Genomic DNA, 9,089 nt, shown 5'->3' on the forward strand with positions numbered 1-9,089 from the left:
GTGTTGATATTTAATAACAAATATTTTTAATTGCCAATTTTTTAAAATTTGTGAATAAATGCATTAAAATCATAATTTGGTTTTTATTTTTTTTGTTTTCAATAATATTTTTCTTCCACTCAATAAACTAATTTATAAGACATCTTTTTTTCTCACTAATACCAAACATGTCAATTAAACAAATTATCAATTACAAAATATACAATCTAATATTTTACAAATGAAAAAGTAAAATACTTTTTCATATATCTAATCATCCATACATATTCCTAATATGACATCAAGACAAGATTCATATACATAGAAAATGATTAAACCTATATCCAACAAAATTGGAAGATCCAAAAGTGAATTTTTCCTAAGCCCATATGAAACAAAAAACATAATCAATGAGACTATAACAAAAACTAATACCATCTACATGTCATCTGCCAACAATGGGAAGATTGGAGATCCATAAATCCAATCCCATGTAAGAACCAAAAGTACAAAAGTTAGTTTATCCTAAGCCAATATGAAACAAAAAATATAGTTAATGGGCCTGCAACAAAAAGTCAAAAAGATAATCCCAGCAACATGCAATCTGTCAAAAAAATAAGAAAAATTATGATTAGTTAAAACCACTACAACAAATTTAAGTTTCTACAAGCTCTTCTCATATTTTCAAGGCCTTTTTTACACACTAAGAATGCAAAAATACAAACCAAATAACAAATCACAAGATAACAAATAATTATTAAGGCAGCACAAAAAAATATCTTAAACAATTCACATTAATACAAAAGCCAACATGTTTGGAATGATTACAAATACTAAATTTTGCCCCAAGTCCAAGGTTCCTTGGCCCTTTGCTAAAAACTACCTTAACATAGATGAACTAGTCTGAGGGATGAACTAATGCCAATGAATCTTTTACATTGCATATTTAAACATAAAAAAGAAAAATAATTGAGAAAACGTGAAAAACCTTATTGAAACATTCTATCAACATTTGTCCATATATTTGGTTCCATAAAAATGTAGGATATCACTCTAGATTGGGTTTAAAATAATTTATGCAACTTAACCCAATCAGTTGGGAGCCAAGGCTTCTTGAGTTAAGTACACGATTCTAATTTTTTTTTCCTAGTTAATACTCACACACCTCCCTCCAAAAGTACACAATTCCAAATTAAATGGTACCCCAGTATTTGGGAGCTAAGGCTTTATTGAGTTAAGTTCATGATCCCAAATTAAATGGTCCAAGCTTTTTTACGTTTTGCCCACGAATCATCAGTTGCAACCTGTAGCTAGGCCGTCTGAGGAAGGAGGGGTTTGCTCACAAAATTAATACCCAAAAAAAAAAAACTTTTCAGTGCGAAAACATGAAGGGCATGACGATTGTAAATTCCTCTATCTGAAAACAATTCATGCATCCTAGTGATATCCTAAGGCCTCCACATACCCGCAACTTCCAGTTGTCATTTGAGTCTTGGAGCTAAGGCTTTATTGAGTTAAGTTCATGATCCCAAATTAAATGGTCCAAGCTTTTTTACGTTTTGCCCACGAATCATCAGTTGCAACCTGTAGCTAGGCCGTCTGAGGAAGGAGAGGGGTTTGCTCACAAAATTAATACCCAAAAAAAAAACTTTTCAGTGCGAAAACATGAGGGGCATGAAGATTGTAAATTCCTCTGTCTGAAAACAATTCATGCATCCTAGTGATATCCTAAGGCCTCCACATACCCGCAACTTCCAGTTGTCATTTGAGTCTTGGAGCTAGTCAGTAAAATTTAGAGGTATGAGTTTACCTTTCAACTAAAAATACTAGCTCCTTCATATAGGCATAAAGATTAACAAGGTATCCAAAAAGACACTGAAAATGAAGTGAACTGGTTGCTCTAGTTATTCCCAAGCTCAATCAAGGTCAAGAGTAAGCATAACCCACTTCTATCCTACTGTATTTTTGAATGCATCCTTGCATTTTGGTATATTTTTCTCCCCTTGTATGTTCTAGAGTGCATTTGAAATAATTCTCATCCAAATTCTTATAAAAAATTTCACTTGTCAAGAAAAAGTGAAGAAGGAATAAAAGTAAAGGACAAAAATCTTCTCAAAGATAATACCTAATAAAACCAACAAAGAAGACCAATGAAAGCCGAAAGAAAAGATAACAATTGAAGATTTCCAGTATCCTGGGTTCATGCCTGGCTACTTGGCTAGAAATTAGCCTTAGCAGTTAGCACTTCCAATATGAGCATTTAACTAGGATTTGATTATAAGGAAACAAGATCTCCCTATCCCACAATATTTGCTGAAGCTTCCAACTTCTTCTCTACACTTAAGCTATGTCACCTGGACTCAGCTACACGTATTGGGTGTAGGTATGTGTCCTCAAACAAATAGTAAAGCATAAGATTGTCAAAGTTTTCTCCTAATAAAAATTAGAATAATACTTGAGATTGGAATAAAAAGCAAGTAATTTATCAATACTAAATATTTTATAACATTTTTTTTCCTAGTTAAATATTTTATAACATCTCAACTCAACAAACCAACTCTATTTTCAACTATTAAAGTTGGCTATATGAATCCAATTTTCAAATTCCATTTTGTCCATGTATTCCATTACTTTATAAACCAAATAACAGATATTAACTGAGTTAAAACTATTTTCCATAAGCAAAAATAGTCATAGAAAAAAGTTGTGCAGTAAACAAAACTATTAATCTACTACTAAAAGAGCCATGGGTTTAAAGGAACTCCTAGATACCCAAACATGCTCACTGTACTTGTTATATTGAGTAATACATTACTGAATTTCAGTTCAAGCAACCACTTAGTACAAATAAAAATATAGGTGTGTACCCATTCATTCCTCCCAGCAAACTTGAGTACAGAGACCATAATTGGTAAAGCCATTCTTTAACATTATTAAGTTTCAGCATGAAGCTAAAAACTTTATAAAATAGCCCCAGCATAATCATAAGAGTTCATGAGGTATGGGTACATAAGTATATGACAAAGGCGTAACCTGAAAACCCAGTTACTTTGTGCTTTATGGTTAAAGTCGATTAAGAATTAAATACCTCCAGTTATACTCATAAAAAAAAAAAAAAAAATTAAGCAACTCCAGTTACAAGGCACATTTCTAGATTCTCAAAATCAAACCTCTTAATCCTCCCATTAAGTGTTCTGCTGAAACAGCGAAAACTAATTCTCAGCTAGCCACAAAAAACACAATCATCAAAGTTAGCAAGAACCAATCATAAAAGAAAATCTTATGATTCTTCACAATTTTAAAAGAGAAATGCATATATATAATTGTAAGAATAATAACCTTGCCTTTCTGTATTTTCTTCCGTATCCTTTACCTTCTCCTTAGCACCTTGATTTACTTTATCTTCAGCTTGTTCAAGACTCAAGTTCAACCCAAATTTACCAATTAGTCTTTCAAATCCTGCAAAGGGAGATCCTATTTCAGTTATTAACTTCAAAAATATTTATAACTAAAATTCATAAAATAAAATAAAAATTATATAAAAAAGATCATAAAAAATATGAAGGAACCAAAGCTCCGCTCGGTTCATTTATAAGCTTACAGCCTTATTAACCAAGTTCGAGTCAAGTTCGAGCTTTTTGAAAATTTATCGAGCCTAACCAAGTCCACCAGAGCCCGAACACCTATCTAAAATGTTGGAAAAAATATATATATATATATATATATATTTTTTTTTTTTTTTTTTGTGAAAAAGAAAGTTACTTAACTGGGCCGGCTCAAACCTTAAGAGGTAGGCGATTGCCTAAAGCTCCAAATTTTTTTTCACTTTCATGTAGTATATAATCTTTCTAAAAATTTTATTTCCTTTCAATAAAAAAACTTAAATAGTGGGCCAAAATATTTCTATACTTTTCTCAATTATAAAAATCCCAATATTTCCATATATTAGTCTCCTTGATACAAGCATTGCAGGACGTATCACTAGTTAAACTCGATGCTTAGAATTAATTTTATGGAGCATTCAAATGGAATCATTCTCACTTAGATGATCAGATGAGCCTCATTGAGTCATTGCCATATTTTCTATTTTCCTTGAGTTTAATTGCACTTATTTTCTAATTGAGGTGCTCTTTCTACCTTACTTATATTCAAGTTTATTAGTGAAGTGTACTGCTACAACTGTAATATGTTGAAACTTGAAAATAAAGTCAACTTATTGTTTATGTTTCCAACCTGAATCAACAGCATATATCACCAAGTCAAAGACAAAGAAAACGATCAACCAATCTATTCATCAATCTACCACAACAGATCCATTTTTTTTTTTTAAATATTGAACATAGTAAAGTAACACCATAGTTAGGGTGAAAAAATTAGCACCATATAGCTCAACTGATATTCTGTTAAGTGCTTTGAAAAACTAAGCATATTCTGATTTTACTAACAAAATTGAAACCTAGCAGCAGCTTTGTCTATGGTTATGAAGAAGTCATTTATGACCCTTGTAAGCTCAAACAAGTCCTATTATCAAAGTGATTGCGGATGAAGGTTATCACAAAAATCTAAACAATATCAGAACATGAAACATAAAAAAAAGGATCATAATTGGAATTCAAAGAAAATATAATCAAAATCATATATATGTATGTATTGTACAGTAAAGGATGAGCATCACGAAGTTAATTTACATTCATCCTAGTTTATTCCCTATGATCACAAGCTAAAGGATGAACATTATGGAGCAAAATAGTAAACAAAGTTTAAATACAAATAGTGGCAAAATAAGTGCAACTGAAAATAAGTGCAACTGTCTTGTGACACACACAGTGAGAGCGACAAAGAGAGAGAGAGAGTTAACTTATAATTTCATCCTACCATCACCCTGTTTCTTCCTCTTGTTCCTATTTGATCTCCAACTTCACTCTCATGATTATAATTTATGCTCTTCAAACATAAAATGTTGAGTATTACAGTTACATTAAGGTCTCTTTTAACTCTTAAATTGTTTCGATTGGATATATGTAAAGTTAATGCACAAGCTCCACAATAGGGCACCTTAGGAATACAACTGCCCATGCCAAAGACTAGTATATCAGATCTAAGAATGAATAAGAATTGAAAAAAAAAAAAAAAAAAGAGACAACACCCAAATTTATTCTAAGAGAAAATGCCCAAATTTAGTCTAATCTTTCCCAAAAGAAATGAGGGTGCAGATTGTTCAACAAAACAGAGATAGATATATGTGTGTGGGTGTGTGGAGATAGAGAGAGATGCTACCATGATTGTTGCCGGCGAGAGGACAGAGTTGAGAGGTGAAGTTGGCCGCTAGGTTTCCTGAGAGCCAAAAAGTTAAATCTTTTAACAAATACACAAACATAAAGAAGGAAAAAAACAGTGTTTATGGAAACAAAAAGTAAAATAGGGGAATCGAACTAGGTGAGGGCCACCAATCAAACTGGGGTATGTTAGGGCTTCAATCGAACCACTGAATGCCTCAAGATTACACTTGATTTTAGTTTGCAAAACAAGAATTACGGACCTTGATTAGTTGATTTAGAAAAAAAAATTAAAACAAAACCCTTACATATAAGTTAGCGGTTGCAGAGAGAGATGGGGGCAAGCTAGAGAGTTGAGAGACAGCGGGCCAGCGGCTGAAGCTTGCGAACGGCGAACCCGAACTGGAACAGTGGGCAATGGAGGTTTTGATTTTTTGAACAATCTGAGATGATATGCCGATATGGGTTTTGATATAGGTAATAGGTTTTCAACTTTTGATTCTTGCAGAAAGATAGATAAACTGAAATATATGGGTTTTGAACTTCTGATTCTTGTAGATTTTGTAGTTTGCAGTTGCAGAGAGAGGAGGCCCGAAGTTCAGTGAGAACGAGAATAGACATGGAGGCGATTGGGGGGCGGCTGAAATGATTTAACCTAAAAATATATTGCACCTGTTTGGTATAAGGTTTTTAAGATATTGCACCTGTTTGGTTCTCCTTTTCCAATTAGTGCTGGCGCCCAAAGTTGGGCGGGAGTTCCAATTTTTTTTTTAGAATTTTAGCACAAAATAGGAAGTTTGTGTTTATTTATTTATTTATTATTATTAAAAATCTATCTTTCAAAATAAATAAATTCATTCTTCAATTTAATGAAAAAATATCAGTCTATTTATAAAACAACATAACAAATTTTTTATATTTGTTTTTCTTCATTATAATTTTAAATTATCTTAATTTTTAACAGCTACAGTTACTCCATTATTTGTCATGAAACAATTTTAACCCAGACAAAACTTATGAGATACGACCCAAACTTAATCTCTTGGTCTTTTAGAACTTAATCTCTTGGTCTTTTAGAATTATTAATTTTTATAATAATAAAAAGTTTAATTAGTTCTTTTAAAATAATCTCTCATTAATCCCATGGTAATGGATAATTCAATTGATTTTTTTATTTAGTAGAGGGTTGTGATTAAGAAAATTTTGATCATGTGACCAATAAATGAATTAGAGTATAACTTCACTTACATATTAATACTCTGGTAATTCTAATGTTTTAAAAATAAATATTAATCATTGTATCTAACTGCTTGATAAGTACGTAATTAAGTTCACTAAAAATCATCTTGAATGATCTCGATACTAATTCAACGTGATTATTTCATAAAATAATTTCATAATGGGTGGCGATATTCGCATTTCACTTTTCTACACTTGCATTCCGGCCCCTATTTCTTTTAAATAAAATGACAAAAAAAATCCCTAAACTCATTAATGGACCATCTTTTATTTTAAAATATCACAACTTATTCTTTATAGTATAAACTTTAACCTTTTATACCCTATTTATTTTCTTTATGACTTTTTTTTTTTTTGAATCCTATCAAAAGAGATAATAATTATTATTTTTACAAAACAAAAATGTTAGAAGTTAAATTAGTAGATGTAAAGAATCAAAGCCTGGCACTTCAAAATTCACCAAAGGCACTAACACGGCTATCGAGACATATGTGATAATTAATTCAGCAGATTGAGATAACTTATTTTGGATTTTTTTTTTTTTTTTTTTGGGAGGGGGGTCTTGTCAAAAGAGATGGAACATAATTAGAGAAACATAAATTATTATATAGAAAAGAGTTAGAAAGATAATATAATTAATACTTTTCAATATATATATATATATATATATATATATATATATATATATAAAAAATATAATATAATTAAAAAGAAAGCTAAATTATTATTTAAGGGAAAAGTTAGAAAACTAGTATAATTAGGCAAAAAGTTAAATTTATATTTAGGGAAGAATTAAAAAGAGAATAAAATAGAAAACATAAATTTATATTATTAATAATGTATTATAAATAAAATATATATTATTAAAAATTAATAGAAAAAAGAAATAAATTTAGAGAAAATATGAATTATTATTTAGGAAAGAGTTAGAAATGTAATAAAATTAAAAAAAGGGGTAAATTATTATTTGGGAAACAGACATGAAGAGAATAAAATTAGGGAAAAAGGTAAATAAATACTTTATAGTTCTAAAATAGTTAGAAAGAGAATATAATAGAAAAAAGTAAATTTTTATTATTAAAAATATTTTATGAATAAAAAATAAAAAAACAATGTACTAAAACTTTACCTAATAATGTGACAATCTAATGTATTGGAATTCTTTGTACTCTTAATAATCGTATAGATTTTTTGAGTCTTTAAAATAAGTTTAAGTAATTAGAGTATGAAAATTTTAATTATTTTTTAATTATTAATTATTGTATATAATTAATATATAATTTATGTTTTCAATTTGGCCATTTGATTCTATATCCTTAAGAAAGATTCGCCCCGCTATAGTGCAACGACCATTCTTTCTTTGGTAACTGAAGCACGTACGTACTGGTTCAAATAACTAGCTGCAACCCTTTAATGCACTGGTTGGACCAATCGCACTGTACCCATTCAATGAAAAAACCAATTTAAATAAGCCCAGCAAAAAATTAAATTCAGTCCACATAGCAAGCCCAATTCCGTTTAATAAAAAATTAACCGGACTTTACAATCAAGACTGGACCCGGCGAGCGGGGCGCGCGTGTGTGGTAAATGGTTTGGAACAAGAATGGACCAGATTGGAGACAATTGGCAAGGTTAAATGATATGCCCTAAATTTTGTTTTTTAGGTGGCCCATCATCCATGGCCTATCAATTTTGAGGCCTTATAAATTTTGTTTGTAACTTTGGTTTGCAAGGTTGGGTCTTTTTGTTTTACTATGGATTGGGTTGAGCTGAATGGCTGATAAGAAACTTTTTTTTTTTTTTTTTGGACCTTTGCTATAACTCAGGTTAGGCCATGAATAGTTCTACCTATGAGCATAAGTAATATGTTTTTACCAATTATAGTAATTAGCAAGAAATAGATTATTTGCGATAAATTATTTGTCACAAAAGTTAGTTTTTTCGGGCACAAATAATAATTTTGATGCCAAAAGATTCACAATTTGAGACAAAATAAAGATTTGTCGCCAAAGAGTTAGCAATTGGCGACAAAAATTTGTCTCTAAAAATGTATCTTTTGGCAACAAACTATTTGTCACTAAATGTTAAATCTTTTGGAACAAATAATATTTTTGTTGACAAAAGATTCACAATTTGAGACAAAAAGGAGATTTGTTGCAAAAACTTAACTTTTTGCAATAAAAACTTTTGTGTCTAAAAATGTATTTTTTGGCAACAAACTATTTGTCGCTAAATGTCAAGTCTTTTGGAGCAAATAATATTTTTATTGACAAAAGATTCACAATTTGAGACAAAAAAGGGATTTGTTGCAAAAAATAAACTTTTCGCAACAAAAACTTTTGTCTCTGAAAAATGTATTTTTTGGCAACAAAGTATTTGTCACTAAATGTTAAGTCTTTTGAAACAAATAATATTTTTGTTGACAAAAGATTCACAATTTGAGACAAAAAAGAGATTTGTTGCAAAAGATAAACTTTTTGCAACAAAAACTTTTGTCTCTAAAAATGTTTTTTTTGGCAACAAAGTATTTGTCACTAAATGTTAAGTTTTTTGGAACAAATAAAATTTTTGTTGACAAAAGATTCACAATTTGAG

General features: G+C 30.1%; 1 long non-coding RNA gene across 1 annotated transcript; it reads right to left on the reverse strand.

Moving 5' to 3' along the window:
* Positions 1-212: 212 nt before the first annotated feature.
* Positions 213-5,930, reverse strand: LOC132308493 (uncharacterized). Its single transcript, XR_009482442.1, has 3 exons — positions 5,564-5,930; positions 5,257-5,313; positions 213-3,438 (listed from the first exon to the last, which is right to left on the reverse strand). It is a non-coding gene; the product is annotated as an uncharacterized LOC132308493 (long non-coding RNA).
* Between the last annotated feature and the right edge of the window lie 3,159 nt (positions 5,931-9,089).

Source organism: Cornus florida, unplaced genomic scaffold (assembly GCF_030987335.1).
Source record: "Cornus florida cultivar Cherokee Brave unplaced genomic scaffold, ASM3098733v1 CherokeeBrave_3.0.0_Hap2_Chr05, whole genome shotgun sequence".
Taxonomy (NCBI): Eukaryota; Viridiplantae; Streptophyta; class Magnoliopsida; order Cornales; family Cornaceae; genus Cornus; species Cornus florida.